General features: G+C 31.2%; 15 non-coding genes across 15 annotated transcripts; all 15 read right to left on the reverse strand.

The window, feature by feature from the left end:
- Window positions 1-615: 615 nt before the first annotated feature.
- On the reverse strand, window positions 616-831 carry LOC148539392 (small nucleolar RNA U3). The gene has a single exon (XR_015870826.1). It is a non-coding gene; the product is annotated as a small nucleolar RNA U3 (small nucleolar RNA).
- A 703-nt stretch (window positions 832-1,534) lies between these two features.
- Window positions 1,535-1,750, reverse strand: LOC148539393 (small nucleolar RNA U3). Its single transcript, XR_015870609.1, has one exon. It is a non-coding gene; the product is annotated as a small nucleolar RNA U3 (small nucleolar RNA).
- A 703-nt stretch (window positions 1,751-2,453) lies between these two features.
- Window positions 2,454-2,669, reverse strand: LOC148539394 (small nucleolar RNA U3). The gene has a single exon (XR_015870831.1). It is a non-coding gene; the product is annotated as a small nucleolar RNA U3 (small nucleolar RNA).
- A 703-nt stretch (window positions 2,670-3,372) lies between these two features.
- LOC148539395 (small nucleolar RNA U3) lies at window positions 3,373-3,588 on the reverse strand. Its single transcript, XR_015870611.1, has one exon. It is a non-coding gene; the product is annotated as a small nucleolar RNA U3 (small nucleolar RNA).
- A 703-nt stretch (window positions 3,589-4,291) lies between these two features.
- Window positions 4,292-4,507, reverse strand: LOC148539396 (small nucleolar RNA U3). The gene has a single exon (XR_015870990.1). It is a non-coding gene; the product is annotated as a small nucleolar RNA U3 (small nucleolar RNA).
- A 703-nt stretch (window positions 4,508-5,210) lies between these two features.
- LOC148539397 (small nucleolar RNA U3) lies at window positions 5,211-5,426 on the reverse strand. The gene has a single exon (XR_015870854.1). It is a non-coding gene; the product is annotated as a small nucleolar RNA U3 (small nucleolar RNA).
- A 698-nt stretch (window positions 5,427-6,124) lies between these two features.
- Window positions 6,125-6,340, reverse strand: LOC148539398 (small nucleolar RNA U3). The gene has a single exon (XR_015870613.1). It is a non-coding gene; the product is annotated as a small nucleolar RNA U3 (small nucleolar RNA).
- Window positions 6,341-7,042: 702 nt separating this feature from the next.
- LOC148539399 (small nucleolar RNA U3) lies at window positions 7,043-7,258 on the reverse strand. The gene has a single exon (XR_015870519.1). It is a non-coding gene; the product is annotated as a small nucleolar RNA U3 (small nucleolar RNA).
- A 703-nt stretch (window positions 7,259-7,961) lies between these two features.
- On the reverse strand, window positions 7,962-8,177 carry LOC148539400 (small nucleolar RNA U3). Its single transcript, XR_015871020.1, has one exon. It is a non-coding gene; the product is annotated as a small nucleolar RNA U3 (small nucleolar RNA).
- A 703-nt stretch (window positions 8,178-8,880) lies between these two features.
- On the reverse strand, window positions 8,881-9,096 carry LOC148539401 (small nucleolar RNA U3). The gene has a single exon (XR_015870938.1). It is a non-coding gene; the product is annotated as a small nucleolar RNA U3 (small nucleolar RNA).
- A 703-nt stretch (window positions 9,097-9,799) lies between these two features.
- LOC148539402 (small nucleolar RNA U3) lies at window positions 9,800-10,015 on the reverse strand. Its single transcript, XR_015870991.1, has one exon. It is a non-coding gene; the product is annotated as a small nucleolar RNA U3 (small nucleolar RNA).
- A 699-nt stretch (window positions 10,016-10,714) lies between these two features.
- LOC148539403 (small nucleolar RNA U3) lies at window positions 10,715-10,930 on the reverse strand. The gene has a single exon (XR_015870616.1). It is a non-coding gene; the product is annotated as a small nucleolar RNA U3 (small nucleolar RNA).
- A 702-nt stretch (window positions 10,931-11,632) lies between these two features.
- LOC148539404 (small nucleolar RNA U3) lies at window positions 11,633-11,848 on the reverse strand. The gene has a single exon (XR_015870523.1). It is a non-coding gene; the product is annotated as a small nucleolar RNA U3 (small nucleolar RNA).
- A 698-nt stretch (window positions 11,849-12,546) lies between these two features.
- Window positions 12,547-12,762, reverse strand: LOC148539405 (small nucleolar RNA U3). Its single transcript, XR_015870940.1, has one exon. It is a non-coding gene; the product is annotated as a small nucleolar RNA U3 (small nucleolar RNA).
- A 698-nt stretch (window positions 12,763-13,460) lies between these two features.
- Window positions 13,461-13,676, reverse strand: LOC148539406 (small nucleolar RNA U3). Its single transcript, XR_015870618.1, has one exon. It is a non-coding gene; the product is annotated as a small nucleolar RNA U3 (small nucleolar RNA).
- Between the last annotated feature and the right edge of the window lie 554 nt (window positions 13,677-14,230).

Here is a 14,230-nt window from a genome sequence, read left to right on the forward strand (position 1 = left end):
TTTTTTGTCCCATTCATGGAACTGGATAAAGGTTTTGTCAACAATAGTACTTTTCCAATTACCTGAACTTCTAGACAAATCTCATGAGTCGAATATAAATATAACATGGGTTTCTCTGCAAACTGAGATTTTTAAAACAGTATTGGTCAAAGGATTGACATTTTTACAGGCATTATGTTTTGTGTCCCAAAATACAATTGAATATATTGAAGATTTAGCATTGAAACACTTGATGCACTATTATTTCAATCTAAAATCTAATTGTAAACTAAATCTATACTTTCTAAGATTGCAAAAAAAAATAAGCAGTGGCTTGTAAACGTAAAGCTTGAATAACATGAATTTTAGCTTTGCAAAACACTCTATGCACAGTAAAACAATATACTACAATAAGATAATTCTATATTAAAACCCTTATTTGTATAACACTTTAGCCCTCATAAACCTATATAATTCTTCAAAAAATAAAAGATTATTTTTAGACAGATATTTGTTCTTTACTGGAGAGCATTCTAAAAACACAATGTAAGAAAATCAACACATGCATTTCCCAAGTACATTTAAGTGCACCTAATTTTGACAAAACCTCTGTTTTAGAGAACAAACAAGTAATCAACCACTCTGAATGAGCTCTCTTCCACCACTTCTTCTAGTTGAAGAAGAGGCACAGTCATCAAAAGCAAACAACATCTGTATGAAACAGAGTTGCCAACTGCCTTCATGCTGAGAAGAAAACCCTAAAACTCATCATGGTGGTTGGTGAGTTTGGACACTATCAAACACATTTCTCCCATCATTGCCTATAGAAATGATCCCTGAAAGTATAGTCTTAACAATTCTTTTGATGATGATTTAGCTGGACCACATGAATTACTCTTTTAAGTAATGGTGACTTTTTTGTCCCATTCATGGAACTGGATAAAGATTTTGTCAACAATAGTACTTTTCCAATTACCTGATCTTCTAGACAAATCTCATGAGTCGAATATAAATATGACATGGGTTTCTCTGCAAACTGGGATTTTTAAAACAGTATTGGTCAAAGGATTGACATTTTTACAGGCATTATGTTTTGTGGCCCAAAATACAATTGAATATATTGAAGATTTAGCATTAAAACACTTGATGCACTATTATTTCAATCTAAAATCTAATTGTAAATTAAATCTATCCTTTCTAAGATTGCAAAAAAAATTAAGCAGTGGCCTGTAAATGTAAAGCTTGAATAACATGAATTTTAGCTTTGCAAAACACTCTATGCACAGTAAAACAATAAACTACAATAAGATAATTCTATGTTAAAACCCTTATTTCTATAACACTTTAGCCCTCATAAAACTATATAATTCTTCAAAAAATAAAAGATTATTTTTAGACATATATTTGGTCTTTAATGGAGAGCATTCTAAAAACACAATGTAAGGAAATCAACACATGCATTTCCCAAGTACATTAAAGTGCACCTAATTTTGACAAAAGCTCTGTTTTAGAGAACAAACAAGTAATCTATTATTGATATTAAAGAAAGTAATCAACCACTCTGAATGAGCTCTCTTCCACCACTTCTTCTAGTTGAAGAAGAGGCACAGTCATCAAAAGCAAACAACATCTGTATGAAACAGAGTTGCCAACTGCCTTCATGCTGAGAAGAAAGCCCTAAAACTCATCATGGTGGTTGGTGAGTTTGGACACTTTCAAACACATTTCTCCCATCATTGCCTATAGAAATGATCCCTGAAAGTATAGTCTTAACAATTCTTTTGATGATGATTTAGCTGGACCACATGAATTACTCTATTAAGTAATGGTGACTTTTTTTTCCCATTCATGGAACTGGATAAAGATTTTGTCAACAATAGTACTTTTCCAATTACCTCATCTTCTAGACAAATCTCATGAGTCGAATATAAATATGACATGGGTTTCTCTGCAAACTGAGATTTTTAAAACAGTATTGGTCAAAGGATTGACATTTTTACAGGCATTATGTTTTGTGGCCAAAAATTCAATTGAATATTTTGAAGATTTAGCATTGAAACACTTGATGCACTATTTTTTCAATCTAAAATCTAATTGTAAATTAAATCTATCCTTTCTAAGATTGCAAAAAAAATTAAGCAGTGGCTTGTAAATGTAAAGCTTGAATAACATGAATTTTAGCTTTGCAAAACACTCTATGCACAGTATAACAATAAACTACAATTAGATAATTCTATGTTAAAACCCTTATTTCTATAACACTTTAGCCCTCATAAAACTATATAATTCTTAAAAAAATAAAAGATTATTTTTAGACATATATTTGGTCTTTAATGGAGAGCATTCTAAAAACACAATGTAAGGAAATCAACACATGCATTTCCCAAGTACATTTAAGTGCACCTAATTTTGACAAAAGCTCTGATTTAGAGAACAAACAAGTAATCTATTATTGATATTAAAGAAAGTAATCAACCACTCTGAATGAGCTCTCTTCCACCACTTCTTCTAGTTGAAGAAGAGGCACAGTCATCAAAAGCAAACAACATCTGTATGAAACAGAGTTGCCAATTGCCTTCATGCTGAGAAGAAAGCCCTAAAACTCATCATGGTGGTTGGTGAGTTTGGACACTTTCAAACACATTTCTCCCATCATAGCCTATAGAAATGATTCCTGAAAGTATAGTCTTAACAATTCTTTTGATGATGATTTAGCTGGACCACATGAATTACTCTTTTAAGGAATGGTGACTTTTTTGTCCCATTCATGGAACTGGATAAAGGTTTTGTCAACAATAGTACTTTTCCAATTACCTGAACTTCTAGACAAATCTCATGAGTCGAATATAAATATAACATGGGTTTCTCTGCAAACTGAGATTTTTAAAACAGTATTGGTCAAAGGATTGACATTTTTACAGGCATTATGTTTTGTGGCCCAAAATACAATTGAATATATTGAAGATTTAGCATTGAAACACTTGATGCACTATTATTTCAATCTAAAATCTAATTGTAAACTAAATCTATCCTTTCTAAGATTGCAAAAAAAAATAAGCAGTGGCTTGTAAACATAAAGCTTGAATAACATGAATTTTAGCTTTGCAAAACACTCTATGCACAGTAAAACAATATACTACAATAAGATAATTCTATGTTAAAACCCTTATTTGTATAACACTTTAGCCCTCATAAAACTATATAATTCTTCAAAAAATAAAAGATTATTTTTAGACATATATTTGGTCTTTAATGGAGAGCATTCTAAAAACACAATGTAAGGAAATCAACACATGCATTTCCCAAGTACATTAAAGTGCACCTAATTTTGACAAAAGCTCTGTTTTAGAGAACAAACAAGTAATCTATTATTGATATTAAAGAAAGTAATCAACCACTCTGAATGAGCTCTCTTCCACCACTTCTTCTAGTTGAAGAAGAGGCACAGTCATCAAAAGCAAACAACATCTGTATGAAACAGAGTTGCCAACTGCCTTCATGCTGAGAAGAAAGCCCTAAAACTCATCATGGTGGTTGGTGAGTTTGGACACTTTCAAACACATTTCTCCCATCATTGCCTATAGAAATGATCCCTGAAAGTATAGTCTTAACAATTCTTTTGATGATGATTTAGCTGGACCACATGAATTACTCTATTAAGTAATGGTGACTTTTTTTTCCCATTCATGGAACTGGATAAAGATTTTGTCAACAATAGTACTTTTCCAATTACCTGATCTTCTAGACAAATCTCATGAGTCGAATATAAATATGACATGGGTTTCTCTGCAAACTGAGATTTTTAAAACAGTATTGGTCAAAGGATTTACATTTTTACAGGCATTATGTTTTGTGGCCCAAAATACAATTGAATATATTGAAGATTTAGCATTGAAACACTTGATGCACTATTTTTTCAATCTAAAATCTAATTGTAAATTAAATCTATCCTTTCTAAGATTGCAAAAAAAATTAAGCAGTGGCTTGTAAATGTAAAGCTTGAATAACATGAATTTTAGCTTTGCAAAACACTCTATGCACAGAATAACAATAAACTACAATTAGATAATTCTATGTTAAAACCCTTATTTCTATAACACCTTAGCCCTCATAAAACTATATAATTCTTAAAAAAATAAAAGATTATTTTTAGACATATATTTGGTCTTTAATGGAGAGCATTCTAAAAACACAATGTAAGGAAATCAACACATGCATTTCCCAAGTACATTTAAGTGCACCTAATTTTGACAAAAGCTCTGATTTAGAGAACAAACAAGTAATCTATTATTGATTTTATAGAAAAGAATCAACCACTCTGAATGAGCTCTCTTCCACCACTTCTTCTAGTTGAAGTAGAGGCACAGTCATCAAAATCAAACAACATCTGTATGAAACAGAGTTGCCAACTTCCTTCATGCTGAGAAGAAAGCCCTAAAACTCATCATGGTGGTTGGTGAGTTTGGACACTTTCAAACACATTTCTCCCATCATAGCCTATAGAAATGATCCCTGAAAGTATAGTCTTAACAATTCTTTTGATGATGATTTAGCTGGACCACATGAATTACTCTTTTAAGGAATGGTGACTTTTTTGTCCCATTCATGGAACTGGATAAAGGTTTTGTCAACAATAGTACTTTTCCAATTACCTGAACTTCTAGACAAATCTCATGAGTCGAATATAAATATAACATGGGTTTCTCTGCAAACTGAGATTTTTAAAACAGTATTGGTCAAAGGATTGACATTTTTACAGGCATTATGTTTTGTGGCCCAAAATACAATTGAATATATTGAAGATTTAGCATTGAAACACTTGATGCACTATTATTTCAATCTAAAATCTAATTGTAAACTAAATCTATCCTTTCTAAGATTGCAAAAAAAAATAAGCAGTGGCTTGTAAACATAAAGCTTGAATAACATGAATTTTAGCTTTGCAAAACACTCTATGCACAGTAAAACAATATACTACAATAAGATAATTCTATGTTAAAACCCTTATTTGTATAACACTTTAGCCCTCATAAAACTATATAATTCTTCAAAAAATAAAAGATTATTTTTAGACATATATTTGGTCTTTAATGGAGAGCATTCTAAAAACACAATGTAAGGAAATCAACACATGCATTTCCCAAGTACATTAAAGTGCACCTAATTTTGACAAAAGCTCTGTTTTAGAGAACAAACAAGTAATCTATTATTGATATTAAAGAAAGTAATCAACCACTCTGAATGAGCTCTCTTCCACCACTTCTTCTAGTTGAAGAAGAGGCACAGTCATCAAAAGCAAACAACATCTGTATGAAACAGGGTTGCCAACTGCCTTCATGCTGAGAAGAAAGCCCTAAAACTCATCATGGTGGTTGGTGAGTTTGGACACTTTCAAACACATTTCTCCCATCATTGCCTATAGAAATGATCCCTGAAAGTATAGTCTTAACAATTCTTTTGATGATGATTTAGCTGGACCACATGAATTACTCTTTTAAGGAATGGTGACTTTTTTGTCCCATTCATGGAACTGGATAAAGGTTTTGTCAACAATAGTACTTTTCCAATTACCTGAACTTCTAGACAAATCTCATGAGTCGAATATAAATATAACATGGGTTTCTCTGCAAACTGAGATTTTTAAAACAGTATTGGTCAAAGGATTGACATTTTTACAGGCATTATGTTTTGTGGCCCAAAATACAATTGAATATATTGAAGATTTAGCATTGAAACACTTGATGCACTATTATTTCAATCTAAAATCTAATTGTAAACTAAATCTATCCTTTCTAAGATTACAAAAAAAAATAAGCAGTGGCTTGTAAACGTAAAGCTTGAATAACATGAATTTTAGCTTTGCAAAACACTCTATGCACAGTAAAACAATATACTACAATAAGATAATTCTATGTTAAAACCCTTATTTGTATAACACTTTAGCCCTGATAAAACTATATAATTCTTCAAAAAATAAAAGATTATTTTTAGACATATATTTGGTCTTTAATGGAGAGCATTCTAAAAACACAATGTAAGGAAATCAACACATGCATTTCCCAACTACATTAAAGTGCACCTAATTTTGACAAAAGCTCTGTTTTAGAGAACAAACAAGTAATCTATTATTGATATTAAAGAATCAACCACTCTGAATGAGCTCTCTTCCACCACTTCTTCTAGTTGAAGAAGAGGCACAGTCATCAAAAGCAAACAACATCTGTATGAAACAGAGTTGCCAACTGCCTTCATGCTGAGAAGAAAGCCCTAAAACTCATCATGGTGGTTGGTGAGTTTGGACACTTTCAAACACATTTCTCCCATCATTGCCTATAGAAATGATCCCTGAAAGTATAGTCTTAACAATTCTTTTGATGATGATTTAGCTGGACCACATGAATTACTCTATTAAGTAATGGTGACTTTTTTTTCCCATTCATGGAACTGGATAAAGATTTTGTCAACAATAGTACTTTTCCAATTACCTGATCTTCTAGACAAATCTCATGAGTCGAATATAAATATGACATGGGTTTCTCTGCAAACTGAGATTTTAAAAACAGTATTGGTCAAAGGATTGACATTTTTACAGGCATTATGTTTTGTGGCCCAAAATACAATTGAATATATTGAAGATTTAGAATTAAAACACTTGATGCACTATTATTTCAATCTAAAATCTAATTGTAAATTAAATCTATCCTTTCTAAGATTGCAAAAAAAATTAAGCAGTGGCCTGTAAATGTAAAGCTTGAATAACATGAATTTTAGCTTTGCAAAACACTCTATGCACAGTAAAACAATAAACTACAATAAGATAATTCTATGTTAAAACCCTTATTTCTATAACACTTTAGCCCTCATAAAACTATATAATTCTTCAAAAAAAAAAGATTATTTTTAGACATATATTTGGTCTTTAATGGAGAGCATTCTAAAAACACAATGTAAGGAAATCAACACATGCATTTCCCAAGTACATTAAAGTGCACCTAATTTTGACAAAAGCTCTGATTTAGAGAACAAACAAGTAATCTATTATTGATATTAAAGAAAGTAATCAACCACTCTGAATGAGCTCTCTTCCACCACTTCTTCTAGTTGAAGAAGAGGCACAGTCATCAAAAGCAAACAACATCTGTATGAAACAGAGTTGCCAACTGCCTTCATGCTGAGAAGAAAGCCCTAAAACTCATCATGGTGGTTGGTGAGTTTGGACACTTTCAAACAAATTTCTCCCATCATTGCCTATAGAAATGATCCCTGAAAGTATAGTCTTAACAATTCTTTTGATGATGATTTAGCTGGACCACATGAATTACTCTATTAAGTAATGGTGACTTTTTTTTCCCATTCATGGAACTGGATAAAGATTTTGTCAACAATAGTACTTTTCCAATTACCTGATCTTCTAGACAAATCTCATGAGTCGAATATAAATATGACATGGATTTCTCTGCAAACTGAGATTTTTAAAACAGTATTGGTCAAAGGATTTACATTTTTACAGGCATTATGTTTTGTGGCCAAAAATACAATTGAATATATTGAAGATTTAGCATTGAAACACTTGATGCACTATTTTTTCAATCTAAAATCTAATTGTAAATTAAATCTATCCTTTCTAAGATTGCAAAAAAAATTAAGCAGTGGCTTGTAAATGTAAAGCTTGAATAACATGAATTTTAGCTTTGCAAATCACTCTATGCACAGTATAACAATAAACTACAATTAGATAATTCTATGTTAAAACCCTTATTTCTATAACACTTTAGCCCTCATAAAACTATATAATTCTTAAAAAAATAAAAGATTATTTTTAGACATATATTTGGTCTTTAATGGAGAGCATTCTAAAAACACAATGTAAGGAAATCAACACATGCATTTCCCAAGTACATTTAAGTGCACCTAATTTTGACAAAAGCTCTGATTTAGAGAACAAACAAGTAATCTATTATTGATTTTATAGAAAAGAATCAACCACTCTGAATGAGCTCTCTTCCACCACTTCTTCTAGTTGAAGTAGAGGCACAGTCATCAAAATCAAACAACATCTGTATGAAACAGAGTTGCCAACTTCCTTCATGCTGAGAAGAAAGCCCTAAAACTCATCATGGTGGTTGGTGAGTTTGGACACTTTCAAACACATTTCTCCCATCATTGCCTATAGAAATGATCCCTGAAAGTATAGTCTTAACAATTCTTTTGATGATGATTTAGCTGGACCACATGAATTACTCTTTTAAGGAATGGTGACTTTTTTGTCCCATTCATGGAACTGGATAAAGGTTTTGTCAACAATAGTACTTTTCCAATTACCTGAACTTCTAGACAAATCTCATGAGTCGAATATAAATATAACATGGGTTTCTCTGCAAACTGAGATTTTTAAAACAGTATTGGTCAAAGGATTGACATTTTTACAGGCATTATGTTTTGTGGCCCAAAATACAATTGAATATATTGAAGATTTAGCATTGAAACACTTGATGCACTATTATTTCAATCTAAAATCTAATTGTAAACTAAATCTATCCTTTCTAAGATTGCAAAAAAAAATAAGCAGTGGCTTGTAAACATAAAGCTTGAATAACATGAATTTTAGCTTTGCAAAACACTCTATGCACAGTAAAACAATATACTACAATAAGATAATTCTATGTTAAAACCCTTATTTGTATAACACTTTAGCCCTCATAAAACTATATAATTCTTCAAAAAATAAAAGATTATTTTTAGACATATATTTGGTCTTTAATGGAGAGCATTCTAAAAACACAATGTAAGGAAATCAACACATGCATTTCCCAAGTACATTAAAGTGCACCTAATTTTGACAAAAGCTCTGTTTTAGAGAACAAACAAGTAATCTATTATTGATATTAAAGAAAGTAATCAACCACTCTGAATGAGCTCTCTTCCACCACTTCTTCTAGTTGAAGAAGAGGCACAGTCATCAAAAGCAAACAACATCTGTATGAAACAGAGTTGCCAACTGCCTTCATGCTGAGAAGAAAGCCCTAAAACTCATCATGGTGGTTGGTGAGTTTGGACACTTTCAAACACATTTCTCCCCTCATTGCCTATAGAAATGATCCCTGAAAGTATAGTCTTAACAATTCTTTTGATGATGATTTAGCTGGACCACATGAATTACTCTATTAAGTAATGGTGACTTTTTTTTCCCATTCATGGAACTGGATAAAGATTTTGTCAACAATAGTACTTTTCCAATTACCTGATCTTCTAGACAAATCTCATTAGTCGAATATAAATATGACATGGGTTTCTCTGCAAACTGAGATTTTTAAAACAGTATTGGTCAAAGGATTGACATTATTACAGGCATTATGTTTTGTGGCCAAAAATACAATTGAATATATTGAAGATTTAGCATTGAAACACTTGATGCACTATTTTTTCAATCTAAAATCTAATTGTAAATTAAATCTATCCTTTCTAAGATTGCAAAAAAAATTAAGCAGTGGCTTGTAAATGTAAAGCTTGAATAACATGAATTTTAGCTTTGCAAAACACTCTATGCACAGTATAACAATAAACTACAATTAGATAATTCTATGTTAAAACCCTTATTTCTATAACACTTTAGCCCTCATAAAACTATATAATTCTTCAAAAAATAAAAGATTATTTTTAGACATATATTTGGTCTTTAATGGAGAGCATTCTAAAAACACAATGTAAGGAAATCAACACATGCATTTCCCAAGTACATTTAAGTGCACCTAATTTTGACAAAAGCTCTGATTTAGAGAACAAACAAGTAATCTATTATTGATTTTATAGAAAAGAATCAACCACTCTGAATGAGCTCTCTTCCACCACTTCTTCTAGTTGAAGTAGAGGCACAGTCATCAAAATCAAACAACATCTGTATGAAACAGAGTTGCCAACTTCCTTCATGCTGAGAAGAAAGCCCTAAAACTCATCATGGTGGTTGGTGAGTTTGGACACTTTCAAACACATTTCTCCCATCATAGCCTATAGAAATGATCCCTGAAAGTATAGTCTTAACAATACTTTTGATGATGATTTAGCTGGACCACATGAATTACTCTTTTAAGGAATGGTGACTTTTTTGTCCCATTCATGGAACTGGATAAAGGTTTTGTCAACAATAGTACTTTTCCAATTACCTGAACTTCTAGACAAATCTCATGAGTCGAATATAAATATAACATGGGTTTCTCTGCAAACTGAGATTTTTAAAACAGTATTGGTCAAAGGATTGACATTTTTACAGGCATTATGTTTTGTGGCCCAAAATACAATTGAATATATTGAAGATTTAGCATTGAAACACTTGATGCACTATTATTTCAATCTAAAATCTAATTGTAAACTAAATCTATCCTTTCTAAGATTACAAAAAAAAATTAAGCAGTGGCTTGTAAATGTAAAGCTTGAATAACATGAATTTTAGCTTTGCAAAACACTCTATGCACAGTAAAACAATATACTACAATAAGATAATTCTATGTTAAAACCCTTATTTGTATAACACTTTAGCCCTGATAAAACTATATAATTCTTCAAAAAATAAAAGATTATTTTTAGACATATATTTGGTCTTTAATGGAGAGCATTCTAAAAACACAATGTAAGGAAATCAACACATGCATTTCCCAAGTACATTAAAGTGCACCTAATTTTGACAAAAGCTCGGTTTTAGAGAACAAACAAGTAATCTATTATTGATATTAAAGAATCAACCACTCTGAATGAGCTCTCTTCCACCACTTCTTCTAGTTGAAGAAGAGGCACAGTCATCAAAAGCAAACAACATCTGTATGAAACAGAGTTGCCAACTGCCTTCATGCTGAGAAGAAAGCCCTAAAACTCATCATGGTGGTTGGTGAGTTTGGACACTTTCAAACACATTTCTCCCATCATTGCCTATAGAAATGATCCCTGAAAGTATAGTCTTAACAATTCTTTTGATGATGATTTAGCTGGACCACATGAATTACTCTATTAAGTAATGGTGACTTTTTTTTCCCATTCATGGAACTGGATAAAAATTTTGTCAACAATAGTACTTTTCCAATTACCTGATCTTCTAGACAAATCTCATGAGTCGAATATAAATATGACATGGGTTTCTCTGCAAACTGAGATTTTTAAAACAGTATTGGTCAAAGGATTGACATTTTTACAGGCATTATGTTTTGTGGCCCAAAATACAATTGAATATATTGAAGATTTAGCATTAAAACACTTGATGCACTATTATTTCAATCTAAAATCTAATTGTAAATTAAATCTATCCTTTCTAAGATTGCAAAAAAATTAAGCAGTGGCCTGTAAATGTAAAGCTTGAATAACATGAATTTTAGCTTTGCAAAACACTCTATGCACAGTAAATCAATAAACTACAATAAGATAATTCTATGTTAAAACCCTTATTTCTATAACACTTTAGCCCTCATAAAACTATATAATTCTTCAAAAAATAAAAGATTATTTTTAGACATATATTTGGTCTTTAATGGAGAGCATTCTAAAAACACAATGTAAGGAAATCAACACATTTATTTCCCAAGTACATTAAAGTGCACCTAATTTTGACAAAAGCTCTGTTTTAGATAACAAACAAGTAATCTATTATTGATATTAAAGAAAGTAATCAACCACTCTGAATGAGCTCTCTTCCACCACTTCTTCTAGTTGAAGAAGAGGCACAGTCATCAAAAGCAAACAACATCTGTATGAAACAGAGTTGCCAACTTCCTTCATGCTGAGAAGAAAGCCCTAAAACTCATCATGGTGGTTGGTGAGTTTGGACACTTACAAACACATTTCTCCCATCATAGCCTATAGAAATGATCCCTGAAAGTATAGTCTTAACAATTCTTTTGATGATGATTTAGCTGGACCACATGAATTACTCTTTTAAGGAATGGTGACTTTTTTGTCCCATTCATGGAACTGGATAAAGGTTTTGTCAACAATAGTACTTTTCCAATTACCTGAACTTCTAGACAAATCTCATGAGTCGAATATAAATATAACATGGGTTTCTCTGCAAATTGAGATTTTTAAAACAGTATTGGTCAAAGGATTGACATTTTTACAGGCATTATGTTTTGTGGCCCAAAATACAATTGAATATATTGAAGATTTAGCATTGAAACACTTGATGCACTATTATTTCAATCTAAAATCTAATTGTAAACTAAATCTATCCTTTCTAAGATTGCAAAAAAAAATAAGCAGTGGCTTGTAAACGTAAAGCTTGAATAACATGAATTTTAGCTTTGCAAAACACTCTATGCACAGTAAAACAATATACTACAATAAGATAATTCTATGTTAAAACCCTTATTTGTATAACACTTTAGCCCTCATAAACCTATATAATTCTTCAAAAAATAAAAGATTATTTTTAGACAGATATTTGTTCTTTACTGGAGAGCATTCTAAAAACACAATGTAAGAAAATCAACACATGCATTTCCCAAGTACATTTAAGTGCACCTAATTTTGACAAAAGCTCGGTTTTAGAGAACAAACAAGTAATCTATTATTGATATTAAAGAATCAACCACTCTGAATGAGCTCTCTTCCACCACTTCTTCTAGTTGAAGAAGAGGCACAGTCATCAAAAGCAAACAACATCTGTATGAAACAGAGTTGCCAACTGCCTTCATGCTGAGAAGAAAGCCCTAAAACTCATCATGGTGGTTGGTGAGTTTGGACACTTTCAAACACATTTCTCCCCTCATTGCCTATAGAAATGATCCCTGAAAGTATAGTCTTAACAATTCTTTTGATGATGATTTAGCTGGACCACATGAATTACTCTATTAAGTAATGGTGACTTTTTTTTCCCATTCATGGAACTGGATAAAGATTTTGTCAACAATAGTACTTTTCCAATTACCTGATCTTCTAGACAAATCTCATTAGTCGAATATAAATATGACATGGGTTTCTCTGCAAACTGAGATTTTTAAAACAGTATTGGTCAAAGGATTGACATTATTACAGGCATTATGTTTTGTGGCCAAAAATACAATTGAATATATTGAAGATTTAGCATTGAAACACTTGATGCACTATTTTTTCAATCTAAAATCTAATTGTAAATTAAATCTATCCTTTCTAAGATTGCAAAAAAAATTAAGCAGTGGCTTGTAAATGTAAAGCTTGAATAACATGAATTTTAGCTTTGCAAAACACTCTATGCACAGTATAACAATAAACTACAATTAGATAATTCTATGTTAAAACCCTTATTTCTATAACACTTTAGCCCTCATAAAACTATATAATTCTTAAAAAAATAAAAGATTATTTTTAGACATATATTTGGTCTTTAATGGAGAGCATTCTAAAAACACAATGTAAGGAAATCAACACATGCATTTCCCAAGTACATTAAAGTGCACCTAATTTTGACAAAAGCTCGGTTTTAGAGAACAAACAAGTAATCTATTATTGATATTAAAGAATCAACCACTCTGAATGAGCTCTCTTCCACCACTTCTTCTAGTTGAAGAAGAGGCACAGTCATCAAAAGCAAACAACATCTGTATGAAACAGAGTTGCCAACTGCCTTCATGCTGAGAAGAAAGCCCTAAAACTCATCATGGTGGTTGGTGAGTTTGGACACTTTCAAACACATTTCTCCCATCATTGCCTATAGAAATGATCCCTGAAAGTATAGTCTTAACAATTCTTTTGATGATGATTTAGCTGGACCACATGAATTACTCTATTAAGTAATGGTGACTTTTTTTTCCCATTCATGGAACTGGATAAAGATTTTGTCAACAATAGTACTTTTCCAATTACCTGATCTTCTAGACAAATCTCATGAGTCGAATATAAATATGACATGGGTTTCTCTGCAAACTGAGATTTTTAAAACAGTATTGGTCAAAGGATTGACATTTTTACAGGCATTATGTTTTGTGGCCCAAAATACAATTGAATATATTGAAGATTTAGCATTAAAACACTTGATGCACTATTATTTCAATCTAAAATCTAATTGTAAATTAAATCTATCCTTTCTAAGATTGCAAAAAAATTAAGCAGTGGCCTGTAAATGTAAAGCTTGAATAACATGAATTTTAGCTTTGCAAAACACTCTATGCACAGTAAATCAATAAACTACAATAAGATAATTCTATGTTAAAACCCTTATTTCTATAACACTTTAGCCCTCATAAAACTATATAATTCTTCAAAAAATAAAAGATTATTTTTAGACATATATTTG

The sequence above is a fragment of the Taudactylus pleione genome, unplaced genomic scaffold (genome assembly GCF_031769625.1).
Source record: "Taudactylus pleione unplaced genomic scaffold, aTauple2 ptg000026l, whole genome shotgun sequence".
In the NCBI taxonomy this organism is placed as follows: domain Eukaryota; kingdom Metazoa; phylum Chordata; class Amphibia; order Anura; family Myobatrachidae; genus Taudactylus; species Taudactylus pleione.